A 20,970-nucleotide genomic window follows, 5' to 3' on the forward strand; every position below is an offset into this window, starting at 1 on the left:
AAGCAAGGAGTGCTTGCTGTGCCAATAGGATTTACATGCACAACTCCCGATTAGGAAATGGTGTATTGCATTTTTGTGACACCAACTCGTACACAAGAAACTAACACTTGAGAGACTACAAGAGGTAAGCATTCTTCCCATGGCAGAGTTAAAAGTCCCTTCTTTGTTCTGACAGGAAAGTAAATTTTGAAGGAAAGAAACCTGATTCTTCATTCCAAGCTTAGAGAAGAGATAACAGGAAGAACAAACCAAAACAAAAAGCCTCACTGTCCTTTTCAGATTTATCTGTTCCACTTTCCCAGGACTGTTACCAGAAAACTCTTCCCTAGACTGTTATGGAAATTCTAGTCTTTCTCTGATCATTTTGCATATTTAAGTGTTGAACACTTAAACAAAATGTGAGGTTCCCACAAAACCAACCTGGAACCTTCTGAATGCTCTCAGAATGATGCCATGCACTCTCCACTCCTCAGTAAGCTTCCTGTACAGAGGACAAGTGGAGGGTGAATACTGACAATGCTGTGGTGAAAAGAGGAAAACAGTAACGGAGGGCTATGGAAGAACAAATAAGCAAGATATTGAGTTATCAAAGTAGAGTACTGGGTGGTAGAAAGTACATACAAATGTATGTAAAAAGGTAGAATCTGGATCTGATTTTATATGGAGAAGTTTATAAAGCCTGTTTTACATTTACAGTAAAATCAGAATAACTGTGATTTATCAAGACTACTTTTACCCGAGTGTGCAAAAACCAATTTGGGGTACACATCTGATAGGCAGGTGTAAAAGGATTAGTGTGAAGAGACTCAAGTCAGCACCACAAATAAAGATGATAGTACATCATCCATCCATCCCTTCCCGCCTCTTTGCTTGACTTGGGAAGATAGCACAGAACGACAGTCAGAAGGAACAAGAAATTAAAAGTGTGCTATAGAGAAATGAAGAAGATTTTTCACTATTGTCTTAAACTCCTGCTTGATCACCTTTGTAACAGAAACTTTTGCCAGAAATTCAACAGCCTTGGCCCCGCAGTTTAATGACTTGAATTTGCAAGAAAAGGAGGAATTCTCAAATCACTGACCTGTCCTCATAGTAAGGAATAAGAATTTCGTGTCTGATATTTTTCAGAAATTCCTTAGAAAAAGGCCACACATGCACACACATTTACATGCACTCCCAGTATCAAAACACATGGGCAGGTCACCAGTTTGACTGTTTTGGGACATTCTGTAGCAGGCCAGGTGCCAACAAATCTTAAAATATATTTACTGGCCTAGTAACTTTATGGATAAAATTGTCAGATCCCGAACTCTTGCACAACACGAGGACAAAATCTGACAACCAAAACTCAGCACAACAGGAAAAATGATACTGAGACAGTGTTAAGGGTATTTTACTCTGGATTTTTTTTAAAAGCCCCTACAAACATTCAAGGTACAATACTATTTCCAGAAAGATCACTGGGAGCTTAGACACTCATCTGAGCAGTATCAGACCCTCAGAATGAGGAAGGCACCATCAGTCAGGACTTGCTTTCATGAAGTTATGGATACTTTATACAAGCATTTCTTAGCGCACAGTAGTACCGTAACGGCACAAAAATGCATTAAGTTTCCTATTTTTTATTTATATTATCAAACAATATTCACAATACTCCACACTATCTGGTGGTAGAAGAAGCAAAAGGCACAGCATACTTCTCTAAAGTTTGAAAGCTGACAACTCCACATCCGTTTTTATATAGATAAAAAAATATTTAGCTTTCTAAGGGTTTCAGCTCACTTGTATTACTTCCAGCATATACTAACTGAAAAGAAAAGGTGGAGGGCTAAGTTTTGAACACTATCAGCAACCGAGCAGATGATAAATGTACATCTGTGTGCAATGTAGGGAGACGATGATAGCACAGAAAAGATGGGCTACTGTATCAGCTGTTAGTGGACTATATTCCTGTCAAACCCTGATAAGCTCTACTCATGCACTGCCTTATTTAGTCAGGCTCCTCTGCTGACACACCAATGCACAGTAACAAGTGCATATGATGATTCCAGTACAGACTTCAGCTCCTTCTTTTACTCAGAGCATAACAAATATTAAATGGCTTAGTGTCATTTTTTAAGGCATACTGGAAAAGTCATATTTTCTCATTTAAGAATACACTGCCAGTAATAAAACTGCATTCTTAATAGTACTTAATGTGGAACATGATGTAGACTGAAATAGAATGGTCAGAAAAAATTGAAGACTTTTTCATAATAAAGACAGTTACTCTCTATTTTGAAGACTAAGGAATTTACTGGAACATGTGATGTTCCATAAGCCTGTTGTTTGGGAATTACTATTTTAAGAATGAGCATAGGATAACAGTTTAGGTCTCCAGAAGTAGTTCAACCAGAAGATAAAAATTTTTATAAACTTTTTATTTACATATATACCTGTAGACTATTACTGTGATAGTCAGGACAACTCTTTTCCCAAGTAACTCTAGCTACGTTTATTCTAAATGACATGACACATATGAGGAGAGAACATTTTCATTAATATTAAAAGCCAGCATCTGTTACTTTCAGAACCATTTCAGTGGCCTCACACTCACAGAACTAGTAGATTAGTCCTGTTTCACTGAAACTATTTAATAATAGGCTGCTGTAGTACAGTGTCCTTTCAGGAAATCATCATTGCTTTAACTAATAGTACTACTGTCCATTAACTCATCTATTACAAATATATTTACAGCATAACTGCTGCTATAGAGGTAAATTAGCAGAGCACATACTGTTAAAGTGTGTATCCCTGAAGTTTTGTCATCATGTTTCACTCACTTGCTAAGTTGTAAAATCAAGTAATCTGTGATGGGTCTTTTAAGTCATTAGCATGAATTAACAAGATTCTGCTGTGTATTATTTCACTGCTATTGCCAAAAGGTCAGCTCTTGAATACAGGAGATCCACTCAATGTCACATATTTTACTTCCTTTGGAACAAGGACAATATATTCTATTAAAACTCACGCTGCATTGTACAATGCCATTAATCATGTCAGCTAAAGCACTCAGTTAATATCCTACCTTTTTAGTGGAGGCAATATGCCTTTCAACGCTGCAGATGAACACCAGTCCTCATCAGATTTTACCCTTAGAAGAGATCATCTAGACTAAGCTGTAATTTTCTTGGTACACATGGAGAGTTGGTGCACAGCTTGACATATAACAAAAACCTGTGCTTATACACTTACCACATCCCTCTGGCTCTTTCATACAGACCTAAAGGAGTACTTGTTCCCAGGTCAGGTATTTCTAACGTGGTACCCCACTGTAACTCATCTGCTGAAAGGTCACACTAAAGTTTAATGTCATGCTTGGAAAGCAAACCCACATAACCAAGTTCTGCTGTGCACCAAATCCATTGGATCAACATCCCGCCTGTGGCCTGGGAGCATATGCAGCTCCTATCACTAGGCCAATTCACCAAACCCAGGGCTGCCTTTTGACTGGACAAATACATGGGGAGGAACAGCACAGGTGGACTGCCACCTAAATTACTCTGGAAGTAACAGCAGCCCACTCCTGATCATTATCTTTCCCAGAGCTGCTGCCTCTACCACAAGGCTGTCTGGCTGCCTCTACAGAATTTCACAGCACATTCCACACCCGCTTCCAAAGATCCTTTGGGAGAAAGCACAGGCGGGAGCCAGCTGTCAGAATGGTTTCAGCACCCTATTCTCCCTGGAAGCCTTGGATGTACTGCACATGCAATAAGCCACCTAGCTTTCCCTGCCACTAGGTAAATGATACATGCATCTAGCCAGGGAAGTTTGGCACCACTATCTAGATGACCTTCCAGAAATGGGGCTAACAAAGCTGAGGAAAACAAACCATGATTAAAACTCTATTAAAACCCACTCACATAAAATGCTTTTACATGGTTAGCTAGTACACTGAGGATCTTTGCAGCACAGAAGAAGCAGTACTGCAAAAAGAAGAAAGAAGCAGTAACCTCTATAATCAGCTATTTCCACTGCAAACCATGTAGTCTGTTAGCAGTATTTCTTACATGTAAGTAAATGCAGAGACCAGATTCACTAGTAGAGCAATAAAGCACAAAGCTATATTCCCAGTTACTTTTCAAAGCAAACCCTCACTCTGATTTCCAGAAATATGGATTTCCTCGGCAAGTGAGCTGACATGTCTTTCTAGAATAAATTCTGTCTGAGCTGTACCATACTGAGCTGTACCATACTCAGATCTCAGGTTTTGAGGACAGTATGCAGAACAGCATAGCATTCAGCATGAGTAACAGCAGACTGAATGTGTGTGACAATACGGATTCATTACAGAAGCTTCATTGTTTGCAAAGGGAAAAGACTAAATCTCAGAAGGTACTATTAGTTTCTTCGGAATTCATAAAAGCACTGAATTTTAGTTTTTCTGGAAGTTAGGAGAAGTGGACAGCATACTGAGAACCTAAAAGTTTCCTCCAGTGGTAACTGAACTGTCTCTGTATTTGATTATCCCTTCTTGTTCCAGCTGGGAACTTCTAGTATCTTGACTTTGGCCTTTCAACTGCCCGTGACTCCCACAAAACATGCAGCTCACAAAGAGCACTGTTCCATCAGTGATATCCTGCTATCACTGGAACCAGTGGGAGTTTCTGCTGTTGATATCAGCATGGCAAACATTTCATATTTCACCAGCAGACTATGTAAAGGATAAATTAAAAGCCATGATCAGCTCACACTTTTATCCTCCAAAGCAATGGGAGTAAGTAAAGTCCAAAGCAAATAAGCCATTTGTCTGTTCTTTGATTAGAAAGGGATGTTTTCTCTGCTCCTAAAGAAAGTAACATCACAGGAAGTATTTTAATAGCAAGTTGAATGTTTTCAAAAGTCTTGACCAATTTTCTCCCTTTATCCACTGAGCAGCAAGCCACATGCACCCTTCCAGCTTCTCTTCATTTCAGAATTTGCCAAGTAACAGCAATGAAGAGTTGCTGATCAGAACATGAAATGTCGGCTCATTCCTTCAGGATAACAGGCGCAATAAAAACCAGCAAAACAAACACTGTACATTACTACTATAATCTCACTAGAATTTTATTTCATAACTGCCCTCTAGGTTAATTAAGTACACTTTAAAGTATCCTTCAGGGTTATGAAAGGGTAGGCGATTTCAAATTATAATATCAAAGTATTTGCATATTTTCATATTAAAATCCCACAACATTATTGCTTTTCTGGTTGTTTTAGATCAATTTAATAAGAAAACAATTTTCTCATCTTAATGTTACTAATACCCTCCTATGTATGCAAGGATCCCTCCTACTGAAACCCTCCTGCTTTCACTCAGAAATACCATAATCTGAATCATGCCAATCCTTCCTTGTTCCTCCTATTGAAGAATGTAGGGCTTTCGCTGTAATATGCTCACTCTTGAAGTCCCTGCTTTATTCATAAGATTCAACATAATGATCTTATCTAAGTTTGGGTGTTTTTTTTATAAAATCTGTGCCTATTTTCCTTGGCGTAAATATTAAGCCATATTTCAACAGCAGAAAGACAGACGAGACCAACACAATGCCTCCATACCATTCTCTCCAGTGGCTAGAAACAATTGTAAACATTGCAACATCCATGGGCTGTGGCTAATTATTTCCTTTTGAGAAGAAACTAGAGACTTGAAGACTAGAAATCTGTAATTTCTTTCCTGGTAAGTAGTAGGGAAAAGTGGGAGGAAAAAAAAAACCACAACAAACTTGTTTACTCTTACCAGCACAGTGCTCATAAAGACAGTATTATTGAACTTAAACAGAACAACAGCATTCCAAAAACCCCCCACAGCAAATCATCTTTTCACTGCTCCTCTTATTATTAGTGAATACATTTTGCTAATAATTGCGTGATCACAACTAGACTAAGTTCCACCATTTCAGTAATTTAAAACATGTATGATGAAAAGGCCCAAGAGTCTAAGCAACTCAAAAGATGAGATGAAACATGTGGAGAGAAATATTCCAGACAGAATGGAGTAAAAGCCAGTAGAAGAGCAATAGTGAGTTATCCCATCAGAAACAACTGGTACCATCTTCAGGTCTCCACTCTTCAAGAAAAATGACTCCAGGTATGAACTCTGAGAAGGATCTGAAAAAGCCATACATTTCTCCAACTCACTTGTAAAGAACATCAAAAAAACAGACCACGGAAAGTTTGAACCCGTTGCGTACATACTCTTCCAGAAGCAGTACATGAACAGCACCAGCTTTAAGATGATGCCGTACACTGTGATAACTGCAGCTTTTGGCACTGAACAAAGGCCCAGTAATGTGCCTCTGTCCATAGGCATTGTTTCTGAGCAACACCGAACAAGTTAATGGGATATATCAGAGTATTTCAACAAAAGGTGCCCAATTACCTTTCAGGATGTTCTCATGCCCTTTAGCCAGCTGATTATATGTAGTCTTTTCCCTTAGATGCAAAGTGATTGCTCTGATGGCATCATTTCCTTTTTTCATGCATTCAAGTTTTTTCTTTTCAATTAAAGCTACACAATAGAAAAACAAACAGCAGGAAAGGATGTAACTGCAGACTAAGGTGACACTTGGTTGACCTTAGGATACAAGAAGACTTGTCACATTCACAAGGAACAAAACCTTTCAGCTCTTTTGCAAGGAACCTGACCACAGGCAACAGCTCCACTGCAACACAGTATCATCTGTTTGACACAGAGAAATAAAATACTGCCATCAAACAAAGTTATCTCACCACAAACATTTATGATGAGAATTTCAGTCAGTTATCTACATGTTTAAATTGAGCCTCTTTTTTCTTCATTCACTCCTGCTCACTAACAAAGTGAGTTACAGCATCAACTTACTACTAGTCCTATTTGTGCAGTCAAATACTGCAATAGCATACTAAAAGATAAATCACTTTAGATCTTCACAGTAAATTTAGAGAAAAAGATTGGAAATATTAAAAAAAATTAATTAACGTAAGGGAAGATTAATAATTTCAGTCTCGTTCTCTCCTTACAAAGGTCTCTGGGATGGATTAACTCTGGAAAACCCTTTATTATGCCTGATACAGCAAGTGCAGAAAAAGGTGACATTCAGTTTTAAAGCGGGTCATGGTGATCAAATCTGCTCTTGCATACATAAAGAACTTTCTAGAAAAAGTACTCATCCTATTTCAGAGTACCACGGCCCTCAGTAGGGCATCTGATCTAAATTACTATTCATTTAAAAATACCCCTCTGCCAAAACAAGCAACAGACTCAAAGCAAATATCAGACATACCACCCCAGAGTGATCAAAAAATAGAAGAAATATATGGTATAAAAGTAGCATCACTATCAAATTTTGACGTGAGCATAGTTATCAGAAGCTTTCAGTACACCCTACTTGTAACCTTCTGAATAAAGAATGTTATCTAAAAAAAGATATATTTGATAGTCTGAAAGAAGATCTGATGTTAATCAAAAACTTTTTTCACTTGATGTAGATTGTAAAATGTAGATTTCTAAACTGTACAACTGTACCACAGCATGAGACCAGCAGACAAGAGAAATCGGATGGTTATATAATTTGGTGGTTAAGCAAGATATTTTTAGTGCTTTGCTAATCCATCTAATGCATTTCTTTCCAAGAGAAGAAAATGCATTACACTGATAGCAATAACAGGGTCAAAACATGAGGATATTGACAAGGAATTTAAATTTTCTAGAAAATCAAAAATTATCTCAAATTATTCTTAACAGCATCCATTCCTAAGGAAGGCTTATCAGGGATTAGGGACACTTACACATAAGTAATTGAAGAGAAGAACCAAAACAAAGCAGGAAAACTTTCACAGAAACACTTCAAACAGGAATCTCATAATGCAAAACAAGCTGGTGACACCTCAAGAGAATCAAACAAATAGAAATTTAATTGTGTAGGCAGTTTCTGAGTGGCACATAGTTTATGCTACCTGGGAAGCCTGAAGCAACTTCTGCTTTTTCTGAAAGAGTATTTTTTTCAAAAATGAGAGTAGAGACCATAAAGGGATACTAACAGAATTTTGTAATAGCTCTAAAATTCAAGATTTTAATTTGTTCTCTCAGCTCCTTTTTACCATACTGTTGCTACATTAATGTTAAATGCTTATTGTATTAAGTAATAAATTCTTGAAGTCATATATAAAACCTTCCACAGAAAAATCTCACTATGAAAACAAAGAAAATGTGGGTTTACAATGCATGTTATTTGGGATAACAGAATAGAACTTTGCTATTCATTTCCCCTTGCATTCTATTTCATATTAATCTTGAGAGGAACAAAGCATATTTAAACTGAATGTATGGGAATAGGACCACCAAAGGACAACAAAAGTGTTTCTATATATAGTAAATATTCTTTTAAAAAGATGAGTTAAACCACTCCTTAGTGTAATCTGAAACATACTACACTGGACTTAATGTTAAAAGGTCTCAATCTACCTTAAGGTTTCATTTATTAAAAGATGGAAGTGTCAAAGTTGTGTACAAAATGTTTCCTCAGCTGACTTGCACCTCGGCAGGCTCGATTTCTGACTCCCTTGAAACTTTTACTTGCAAAATGAGACAAGTCAGTGTCAAAGAACAGAGAAAAGGATTCAAAGGTGTGAATTAGCTTTACTAATGAAAAGACAATAAATGGTTTCAGAGTCAGACAGATGATAGGAAATGGTTTTAAGAGTGAGCATATAAAAGCAGAAAATCCAAGAGGGAACTGTCACCCTAATTCTGCAAAGTGAATTTCTATACAAAACCAGAACTATTTTCTTGAATGGATTAAGCAATGCTAGGTTATACATCTGCTCAAAAACACATTTTCAGGTACCAGCAAATTGCAGGCAAATTATTTACCTTTTTCAAAGAAAAGTATCTTTTTAAGTATCACTTAGATACACTAAAAGCAGAACAGCATTTCTTAAATTTTCAGGGACCTTGACCAAGCAGGCAGGGTTTCTGAACATAGCTTAAGCTGAGTTTTCTCAGCATGACCTATGAAGACACAGTCAGTATGTTCTTTGAACCATCAACCAAAAATGCCTTCATTGTTACAAACAGCTGATTAAATATGTTGTGAAATAGCAAATAAATGGGAGAACTTTTGCTATGAGGAAATGATCTCACACATTTCACAGACCCAAGTCTTGTGCAACCCCTACTCAAATATCAGGGCACAATTCAACATTTCTGAGGACTTTTAACAATGGTTCAAAATTTAATAGTATTTTATACTGAAAGGATTCCAATCTGGCTTCATCCTTGCTGGAAACAGCAAAAATCTAGGTGTGCAAAGAAGTGTGTGAGACCTCTGATGGTGTACCTATCTGTAGTACCTTCCGGAAAGAGACACCAGCTTTTTTATACTGCTCATTCACCACGAAGGTCTGCAGCCAAAATTCATCATGTTATGCAGCATGTCACGTCTCAGCAGTTAACTCAGAACTTAACTGCTATACAGACTCATGACCACTTCTATAATGGTCTAATCATAAGTGTAAGGAGCAGGTGAATTCAAACCAAGTATCTATTACATCACAAAGATGGAACTAATGAGTGAACTGTTAAAACCCATTTAAAGAGTATTCCGATCAACTAAAATTCGAAGAAAACATGAAATTTAGCACAAACTCCTTGATGAATTTATTCAGAACCATAATTTTGACTAATTGCTCTCTGAATTCATTGTTTACCAACCCAGCAAAGCTCAAAGCTAAATTCTATGTACTTTAATCCTTCTGCTGAAAAAGGTTCATCCTCAGAGCTCCATCAACAATTTTTCCATCAGAAATGCATCGTACCTGTGCATGTCACAGACACAGATACAGACTTGGAGGTGAAAATGCTCAGCGTCTTTTCTTGACAACAAGTAGTTGTATGAAGTTCAATTATGAGCAATTTAACTAGATCTTTTGCAGGCAGCCTAAATTTTGAGTGTACAAAATATACACTAATTTTTATCTGTCCCATTGCTGTCTTAAAATAAATTTCTGGATCAGGTATAAACTCTGCATTAGGAAATAAAACTACACTCTTTACCGATATGGCACAGACTATCAAACACTGCTTGGGATTGTAACACATCATTATGATTTTTTTCCTCATAATTCATTATCCACTGAGAATAAAGAATAGTATTTATACCTGTATGCTGAACCATTAAGAAATTGTGAATGCTGGGCAATGTTAAACCTCCCAAAATGAATTAAGTTTTGCACAAGGAATCTAGCCACCACTGGAAGAGAGAGAAAGCCTCTTCACCAGAAACCACTGACTAATACTTCAACAGATCTGTACAAATGAAACATTTCTGAATATCAGAAAATGTCACCAACTTATCTGTTCTGTTGATTTTTATGGAAATTATAAATGCCATTCCCACCTTTGTTGCTAATCTGCAATTTCCAAAATTGAACTCTTCGCTGAAGCAGAAAATGATATTATGAATGTTAATACATTTAGAAATATTTAAAACATGAAAAATCATTGGAATTTTAGCAAAACTGAAAATAAGCCCTTGGTCAAGATGTGTTAAGGTAAAGGCAGGACTCCTGACACATGGAAAAGACACCCATATGCTTAAGGTGGTTCATGACTGCATCTTCACAAAGCATTCTGACAACCGGCACCTGTTGGGTTATACTCTTAACTTTTGGTTATAGAACCACAGAGTTGTTTAGGTGTCAAAAGACCTGTAAGACCATTAGCTCCAGCAATTAATCCACCACTGCCAAGTCCACCACTAAACCAAGACCCTAAGTACCACATCTACATGTCTTTTAAGCACCTACAGGGATGGTTCCCTTATTTTTCCTGAAATACATTTTGTATCTTAGTGCTCGGCATTATACTGTTCGTTTTTAGGATACTCCTAAGATGCTTATACAACTGACATCACAAATTCCTGCAAGTGAAGGAGCTTAGAAAGTGAACTTGGGCTGAACACACACAGAGCCAGATCCTATGAATTCACTTCAATTTAGTGATCACCAAAATTTCTTGGTCTTCTTTCTTTTCCCTATGGAAGTCAAGTTTTTAACCAGCAACAGGTATGAAATCCTAGCTCCAGATAAGAACAAACCAGGGCTGTGATGCATGCCTCCATCTGCCAACAGACCACTTCAACAGTGAGTTTCCTTGGAGTCTTGCTTGTTTCCACATCTGGATTTTAAACTGTTCTGCAAAACTAAGAGTGACATGATCCAATGCCCTTATTTATGAAGCAGTCTAAAAATTCAGAGAAGAAATATCTTTGAAATGATTCACCCCAAAGCCAGAAAGGAAAGCTAAAGCAGCAGCAAAACGACCTCTCCTTATGTATGCCAGTAACATCTGAAGCAAGCGTGGAGATGCTACATTATAGCAGTAAGGTAGCTAAACAAGCCTTACCCACCAGATTCAGAGTGGTAAGAGAAAAGAGATGTAGCTACCTTTCTTCTTCTCCTAGAACAAGATAGCTGAGAATTCACATTTAACAGATTTCAATTCAGTCAGATACTAGGAGGAGATTTCTGGCTTTTAAATGCAAAACAGTAGTACCATCATTTTCATCAATCCCTACTTTTAATGTAGTAGGACCAAGGTATAGCATTCCTCACTGAAAACTCTGGAAATAAAGATTAAAAAAAAAAAGAAAAAAAGAGAGCAGAAATGCTTAATAGAATAAAAAATTAATTCAGAAACAGAATATAACAGGACAGACTAAAAGACTGGTTCTCCCAACTGTGGTTTACCACTGGATACCCACAGGGCTCATGGCTGAGAACCCATGCCATTCATAAATCCAGAGGAAAAGCTGTGAACAGCTAAGTGACTGAATTTGTGAATGTCAGTGTCAGAGAAGTCTGAGGGACAACTGCAGTGAAGGGCTGCACAAAACTCACTGGTCACTCTTATTGGCGAATGAAGTTCAATTTAAGAGTAAGAGTGATTTGCAAAGCAGAACAACGCTAACTTTATTTAGAAGTGGCTTTAGGGTGACCTTGGGAATGAGCTCTTGGGAGACTACCTCCACTCAGCAGATCTGGGAATACTAAATCTTGAGAGGACTCCAGGAATAATCAAAAGGTTGTTTCAGATGTTGAACACTTACATGGGCTTGAGGGAGGCAAACTTGTGTGGACAAATTTATTCCTGGACACTAGGCACAAAGAGACTGTGCCTCTGCCTCTGCAAAAAATGAGAGCAAAGAACTTCAAAAGAACGAAAAAGCAGAAAACAAAGCACAGAGTACTGAAAGAGGAAGATCACAGTAAGGTAGGCAAAAGAATGCAAGTCAGTGTACGCAAGTATGTACTAACATCTGTTAAATACATAAAGCAGAAAAATGTATTAATCACCAGAAACATGAAGAGAAGTCATAATATGTATCACTGATCCATTAGTATCCAAACAAAGAGCACTACTCATTGAACTACCTCAGTTTTGAGAAAATGAATCAATTATTATTTGGGAAACATAGAATTAGATCAATGTAGGGGGCATAAATTAATCACTTTAATGAGTATTTTTCTGCTGTAGTTTTTCAGAGAGAAGCATCCTACTCTGTAGAATACTGATTGACAATGTTACAGTTGGATGACGGCAAGTTTTCCTATCTCTGAAGAAATAAACTGGGAATGTTCTATATGAGTTGATTTAGTCTTTAAGCAAAACATCAAGAAAATTATTCAAGCTCCAACTAGTATTACTGGACATATGTATGCAGTTGTACTGGATACAGCAGAAATACAAAATATTTTTTTGGTTTTGAGAATATTTTTATAGCAATCAATAACAAACCTAATTACTTTACAGTTTGTACATGACTAACAAGTACAAACGATCCAGATTTTTTTTTAATGGGTATTTATTTCCATCACACAAACTCTCCTGTAAGTCAGTAGAGATGGATGCTATTTGCAGCTTAGCTTTTGAACAATTGTTGTAATACAGATCAAAACTGACATGCTGTGTAAAAACTAAGGGGAGAATCTGCATAACAGAGCGCCTTCTGTGGCTACAAAAAAATATTAGCCTCTTTGTATACCCCAGTATAATTTAAAAAAAGCCTTAATGTTGTCACATACATCTGCTGGGCTACCACTGCAAAAATCCTCTCTGCTCCAGAATTAAGTGTTCTGGAAATTGGGAAAAAAAATCCTTATCATCTGAATAAAGAAACATTTCAAGAATGTTTGCACAGTAGAAAAAGGCTTTTTAAAAAGGTTATTTTAGAAGCAGTGGTGCAGCATTGTTTCATTTATGTTCTGAAAGCACTGAACATTTTCAGTATTGTACTAGCAATCTCCTGATTTTAAACAATTTAGAAAAGCAATTCTCATGTAACAATTCTGTGTCTAATACAAACACAGAAGGTAAGACTAGATACACACCAGAACCACTTTAAAAAAAACCAAAATCCCTGTTCAAGCTTATGTCTGTAGATACGTATATTTGGATATAGGTAATAAAAAATTTAATACTTGAGGTTTTTTAAAAGTTCAAGCTGAGGGATGGTACAAGACTAATTTTGCATATTTTCAGCCAGATAATCTTGGTGCATTAAATATTAAGAAAGTAAAAAAAAAAATCTGTGATGTTTATATTATTTGTATATTTCAAACAGATGTATTATTCATTCCCCAGCAAATAACTGAGGAACAGTCCAAGATTATACTCTTTTACCAACAAGTTGTTTGTGAAATCTGAGTAAAAATGTGCCCCACTGAAGTTAGTGGTATAACGCCGACAGGATTCAAAGAACATATGGTTTTCTCTAATGAATGAAGAATTAACTTTAAAATTACTATCTATAGTAGCTCAAGACCTATTTCAAGCTTCACCACAGCATTTCATTTGTTATCTTCAAACAAACTATGTAGCAAAATGATTAAAAGTGATTTCGTTTTGAACTTCAGGCAGCTTTTTGTACTGAGGCAAGCAGTCTTACCTTTGGTATTTGTTGGATCCTATTCCTAAACATAATGTTCATATTTCAGCTATAATAAGTAAAGCATCTCCAAGGCGTGTGAGGCACCAGTCTTGCCAGTGTCCAGTTTAGTTTCTTGAGTAAAGTAAGAGTGCTAGAGTCAGCTAAATCCATCATGGAAAGCTGTGTGTGACACACATAATTCAGTGCTGTTTGGAATGATTGGCAGCTGCCTTCTAGCATGGACACAAACTGTACTGTCACATGCATATAATTTCAGCTCTCCCTAGAAATCACAGTTTGTTCAGGTCAAGCTGAGCACACTGGTCACGCAAGGAAATGAAGTCAACAAAGGGGCTGGCTAATAAACCATTTAAGAATCCTCCTTGAGACTTGCATGCTTCATATAACCCCATCATGCAGCACAGCATACTGAAGCTTACTCTGAAGCAAGGTTAAGAGAAATAAAAGCAGTGGGTTCTTACGTAACTGCTGTACTGTGGACATGGCTGCGCTGGGGTGGACAAGTGAGCTGGAGGTGCTGCCCAGCGACCTGAAGCCAACACTAGGCACCCAAGCCCAGGCTGGGGCAGCAGCAGGCCACGACTCAGGGTAAACTGGAGTTCTCTGAAGCATCCTCAGCGCTGAACATTACACAAGCCAGCTACTGGGTCCAGACCATGATGACTGCTAGGAATAGCAGGGACCCAAGAAAGCCCAGGTTGTGAAGGTGAGTTCACTCCCAAACAAAATTGTTATTCTGGGTCTCCACTACCAAGTCAATCCTGGTGCACCTTCCTCCTGCATCCATTTCTAACAATTCAAGACTCCTTCCCAGCCACACAGAATGAAGCAGCCTGCTTGTGAGACAGGAACACAGCCAGAGTTTCAGTAGTTTCTATTAAAAAATAAAAGCTGAAATTTAGCTGTAGCATCTGTGGACTTGGACATAAACATGTTAAAAATAAAACTGAGCTGTCTAAAAAAGCTGCTCTGAAAAAGAAATTGCTGCAGAAGATGCCAGTTAATCCCCCTTCAGTGCTCCACTTAAAAGGTCTTCCTGACTAGAGGCTTGGTAGTCACTGCTGTCTGAGCACAGACAGCTAATTAACAAGGAGGAACTGCTCCATATTATTAGTAGCAAGATATTGATTTTACTGTTATCTTGTTCTCAGATCCAGTCTTTTGCCAGCTTCTTTTCATCTGTTGGGCACTGCCATTTTCCCAGACTGCAAGGTCTCCAGACAGCATAATTTGTTTGTGCAGTACCTAACACAAAGGTACCATTATGCTTCACCAAATCTCAGATGCTCATGTAATGAGAGCCCATTACAATACTGCTTTTAAGGTGGTCTCAAGTTCTCATGGCATATTATGACAATACATACACTTCACTTAAAATTCACTCAAAACTTTAAAGTAATTAGAAGTATTTAGCTTCTGTGAAAAAGAGAATAAAATAGAAGTTTAAATTCTTTAACCTGCTTGTTTTATGACCTGAAAGATCAATGAAATGTAAGGAAAATATCAACAAGGAAGTATTTTTTCTTTTGACTTCTTTCTCCCTTTTCCTTCATACACTATCTTCTGGTTCATATTTCTTACCCTTACTGTACTTTTATCATGTCCCTCTGTGTCCTGCAAAGTTTGCTTTTCTTCAGAGACTCAACACTTAAAGAAGAAGATCTTTTAAGGGGAGAATTAGCTAGAAAATATCTGAAGGGAGGAAAAAAGAAAAAAAAAAAAAGAAAAAAAAGGCCTGGCTCTGAACACTCAATTCTGAACCCATAAAATTGACTTTTCTGAAAGAATATGGAACATGAAGGGTTGTTAGTAAACAAACATCATTCCTTCTGCTTCCAGTGCTTCATGTTTATTTACAGGACTGATGTATTTTAAAAGCAACCAGTGACACTGACTATTGCAAAGTAAGTTTATGTTCAAACTCTGAAAATGACGTCCAGAAACGTTACAGTTTTATACCATCATAAGTATTGATGAAGGCAAAGTTAATATAATACAGTAGAATGAGAACTTAAGTAATTTTCATACTAGGAAAGAGTGCTCTAACGTAATTCCAGTTTATACTGAACTGCAGAGGGTTATCTCCTTCAAATGAGACGTATGAGAGTGATGAAAAGGGAAGTTCAAAATCCCTACAGTGAAAATTATGGGATATCCTCAAAGTGAGTTCCCACTTGACTCTGGGTTGAGTCAACATTTGGGGCTTTTTAGTATCTTCCAACAGGGTCTTCCAAACGTACATCTTCCGGCATTTAAAGCACTTCACATGTGTAGAAAAGAATCAAACATTTCTGGAAAGCAGCTTCTCCTTTTAGACAGGAGGATCCCATATAAGACACATAAACCTGACTGCTTTTAGCACGAGTTAAAGATGAATTTGAATTAGTTACTCCCTATAATAACGATATTTTTAAAAAGGCACCTTATAAAGTTTTGAAAAGGGAAAGTACTGAACATACTTTTGAAGTTTCTCAAATTCTGGGATTTTTATATTTATGCTGAAATACTTTTCCTTAAATACATGTTAGTAAAACTCTAATACACAGTCAAATCTATTAAGCAGCACTGCAATTTTAAAAGCGTTTTAATTCATTGCTAATTTATAAACTGTTTTGAATACACATCTGTGTAGCAGAAACTAGTAATTATTTCTCTGATACAGCAGCTTTTTATACATCACACAATGTTGCAATCTGCTATCTTTTGAGAAATGCTGCTATCATTTCCAAACCACCACAGTACAAATGCCTCAAAAACCCATAAGATAAGTCAGGAGAGCCAACATAAATTCAGGTTCAGAGAAGCACTATTCATCCCAATTTTTATATTTTTCTGTGTATACAAAACTGCCATTTTAGACAGCAGAAGATGACACAGATTACTAAAGAGGACTTTTAGACACAAAAAGACATCAGGAATATAAAGCAAAACAGTGGCTGGTCTCATTGAAGACTGTGCGGACATCTGTCACAGGTCAAGCTACCAGCCAAACCTGTCATGACCAGCAGGGAGATATGAAGAGAGTATGATCTGTTTCCATCTGGCTGAACAAACATTTTAAGAACAAACAATGCAGGAAGAACAGCATGTAACTCCAAGCTGCATTGAAAAGGAAGGTATCCCGATGAGAGTAAGGATTTCTATATCTTTGGTTTGATGGCTTTTGGGCAGAAAAGGTCTACCTAGTGAGTTCTTCAACCAGTGGAATGGAAATCTACAGGAAGCAAACAGTGCTGGTGACATCTGTCCAGTCTGAGACACAGAAGGCCACTGTGCAGTGAGGTTATGCCATATGGGCAGAATCACGTTTGTATTACACATTAGAGAAATTATAGAAGGCACTTCTAGACTTTTTTGTGCAGTAGTAATCGTTGGGAAACAGACAAGACCACCATCTTCATATTCATGTAAGACGACACTGCAAGAATGCTACTGTCTAAAGAATTATCATATTATTAATATATCAGTTTGCTAAAAAATAACGGTCACAAACCAATACTGGTCATCAAGTTTCAGTGAGACAGAAGTACTTTCATCATTAAACCATACCAATCCGGTCAGCCTAGATTTTTAACAACTATTTGAAATGGAAGTTTTTCACTCAATGCTGCTCTAGAATCTATTCCAGATGATCTGGCTCTCAGATACTGACCCTGCCAGTATGACAGTTCCTTAGTTCACACAGTGCCATGGTCTTGCTCCCACTGGTTGATACTCAAAGCAACTCTGAAAACCTGAGAGACAGGAAGACTCCTGTCTGTTGGGGTCCCTCCCCTGCCGTGTAGCCCTGGGAGAGGGGCCCTGAGGGCACAGACACGGGGTTTCCCTGCCCCTGCTCAGCCTCGTTCCCATTGGTTGGTTTGTGTTCCCTGCGCGGGCAGAAGGACCCTTGGTCCCGTGACTGGAACAGTTCCTGGGCAGAGCTCCGGCCATGCGGCTGGAGGAATAAACATCTCTGAAACAGCTATCAAGAATCTGTCTGTCCATATATATTTCCTTTCCACGGGACTCCTGGTTTGATATATGCGTGTTGCAGGATCCCCACTGCAACAAATGGTGGAGAATTGAGAGCAGAACGATCCCCGATCCCTAAGCGACTGATTTGTGTGAGTAAACCCTGGAAACTTTGGATTCCTCTTCTTGGTTTTGCTTTGCTATTCCATATCTAAACTATGGAGGAACCGTGGGAAGACTCTTGGCTCTCAGAGCCGCATATGGACATTTATCTTAAAATGATTCTTGAACAACGATTTGTAAATTTTAGCTTGATTCAAGCTCAAAAAGAACTGAAACACTTCCTGGCATGGTTGTTTAAGAACTTTTTCTATGTTTCTTGGGATTTAATTCTTACCAAGGGCTTTTGGAAAACCGTTTGGACACAGTTAATACTGGAGTCAAAATATATGCCGATGGAAGAATATTTTCGTGAATATTATTTAGTTACCGAGACTGTTGAGCAATGTCAGCTGTGTCCTGGCGAAGGGAAGCCTGGCGCAGGGACCGTGCGGCCCAGGCCACGTGCACCGAGCGCTCTGCGAGCAGCAGCGAGGCAGTTCCCGCGCGCGGGCGGAGCCACGCGAGCCGCAGTGTCGGTGGCGGAGCGAGGAGCGGCGGGACCCGGCGGTGCCCGAATGGCCCCGTGCAGCGCGTGGTGGAGCGAACCCTGTGAACGCCTGACCGAGAGGGGCGGTGCGCGGGCGGCGGCTGGCGGCGATGGCGGTGGAACGGAGCCGCGCCCAGCCGAGACGCGCGCTGGAGCAGGGCGCGGGGGAGTCATCGCTCGGGGGCCCGGCCGAGACGTGGGTGCAGCGCCCGGCAGCGGCAGCGAAGCTGCGACCAGAGGAGGCGACGCACGGAGAACTGAGCGGCGCGGCCCGGCCCGCGCAGCCCCGAACGCGACCCCGGGAAGAGCGCGCAGGCACGAGCAGCCCCGAGAATTCCAACACGGGAGCGACCGAAGGAGAGAGCAAAGACGCAGCGAGACAGAAAACAGCAGCCACTCGGAAAAAGGAAAAAATCATAGTAACTAAGATCTTAGGGATAGTAAAATGGTATAATGTTAAGCAAAATTATGGTTTTATAACAAGGTGTGACAACCAGCAAGACATATTCGTGCATAGAACTGCTATTAAAAAGAATAACCCTGAAAAATGGATCCCAAGCTTGGGAGATGGAGAGGTGGTGGAATTTAATATTGTACTAGGGAGAAAAGGGTTACAAGCATCGCAGGTCACTGGGCCTGATGGTGTTCCTGTAAAAGGCAGTATATATGCAAAAAATCGTAGTCATGTTAGACAGTATCTCCATTGTAAGCCCCCCCTACAGTTTCCCTTTCCTAATCCCACCTTTCCCTTTTACCCTATGTCCTATTACCCCCAGTGTATTCCCAATCCGTTTTTTCATCCATGGTTTCCCTCACAAAACCATGCTTTTGCCAATTGTTTCCCCAAAAATCCCTTTCCAATGCCGAGTGGGGGATGAAAAGGGGGAGGGAAGAAGTTAAACCCTCTCCTGCCTCAGTTTCCCCACAAAGCATGCTCAGAGAATTCTGTCTCCCTTCTGTCAGCCCTAAGATGTTCCAGAGAATCTGTTTGGACATTTAAAGACTCAGGAGGGTGGCTTGTTTTGTCTTGAAACGGTTCTTGTTATGTTTATCCAGTTGTTTTCATTCTCCTTTTATTAAAATAAAACGGGTGAGGTGTTGGGGTCCCTCCCCTGCCGTGTAGCCCTGGGAGAGGGGCCCTGAGGGCACAGACACGGGGCTTCCCTGCCCCTGCTCAGCCTCGTTCCCATGGGTTGGTTTGTGTTCCCTGCGCGGGCAGAAGGACCCTTGGTCCCGTGACTGGAACAGTTCCTCAGCAGAGCTCCGGCCATGCGGCTGGAGAAATAAACATCTCTGAAACAGCTATCAAGAATCTGTCTGTCCATATATATTTCCTTTCCACGGGACTCCTGGTTTGATATATGCGTGTTGCAGGATCCCCACTGCAACACCTGTCATTCTTACTACAGGAGTAACATGCACTCACAAGTGAAGTTAATATTATCTTCATGCCTGACATTGCCTGACTTGGTATCAGGTCTCTTGGCCTTTGAATCAATGCCAGTACAGTTGGTGCAGTGGCTACTAAAAAGAGAGAAAACCTGAATCTGCAATCTTGCTGTCTATACTTGCAGTCATAGGAGTGTTTCCGAGAGATTTTTAGCGGAGAAACCAAAGGGAGAGATCGCCCCTGGTCACAGCTGCACTACAACTGATTCCTTTTGCTGCACTTTCAAAAATGTATTTTCATGAAATAAACATTGTTTTGATGAATGGTTCCAAAAGAAGCAATTTGAACTCTGTCCTCCACCTAAAAATCAAAGGGAAGGAAAAGCAAACAAAACACTTCAGAGACACTTCTTGGAGAGGAAGCGCATACACTGTGCCTTGGAATGTAATGGTCTCAGACTACAGCTTTTTAATAGCTTTATGTAGACTCCAAATGGTGACTCCCCCTTTCCATACATCCCACTGCTCCATTTTATTCAGAACTAGGGCTTATTATGTACTGACAGAACATGAATGGGATCCAGTACTTTCTTAAAGTTAGGTATTACTGATCTGTGTTACTAATATGGTATGCTGTCATATAATGCCTTACATATATTTATAGAAGTAACCAAGTATATACTACCCTTCAGTTACTTACCAGTTCTCAGAAAGGTCCTTTACCAGTGTGCTACATTCTTCATGTTAGTGTCTCAACTACTTTTTGCTATGAGCATTTATATATTTAAGCTCTCCCACTTATGCAGTTTTTGGTATTTTCTGTATTCCTTATCACTGTCAGGAAAAGGGTAGTCACTGAGGACACGCTAGTGACCACACTAAATTAGGAATCAGTTGTTCAGCTCTAAGAGTAACGTGACATCCTCTTTCTAAAATAGCATGAAGATTTTCTTTCACACACATTTCTGGACTCTTTTTTTTAATCAAAGCATATTTTAAGAGAAGCCTGCCTGAGGAAACAAA

The 20,970-nt window shown here is 39.0% G+C and overlaps 1 protein-coding gene across 4 annotated transcripts in view; it reads right to left on the bottom strand.

Moving 5' to 3' along the window:
• Window positions 1-20,970, bottom strand: part of JPH1 (junctophilin 1) — an 85,812-nt gene that overhangs the window by 56,359 nt on the left and 8,483 nt on the right. The window lies entirely within an intron of this gene.

The sequence above is a fragment of the Corvus hawaiiensis genome, chromosome 26 (genome assembly GCF_020740725.1).
Source record: "Corvus hawaiiensis isolate bCorHaw1 chromosome 26, bCorHaw1.pri.cur, whole genome shotgun sequence".
NCBI classification, from domain to species: Eukaryota; Metazoa; Chordata; class Aves; order Passeriformes; family Corvidae; genus Corvus; species Corvus hawaiiensis.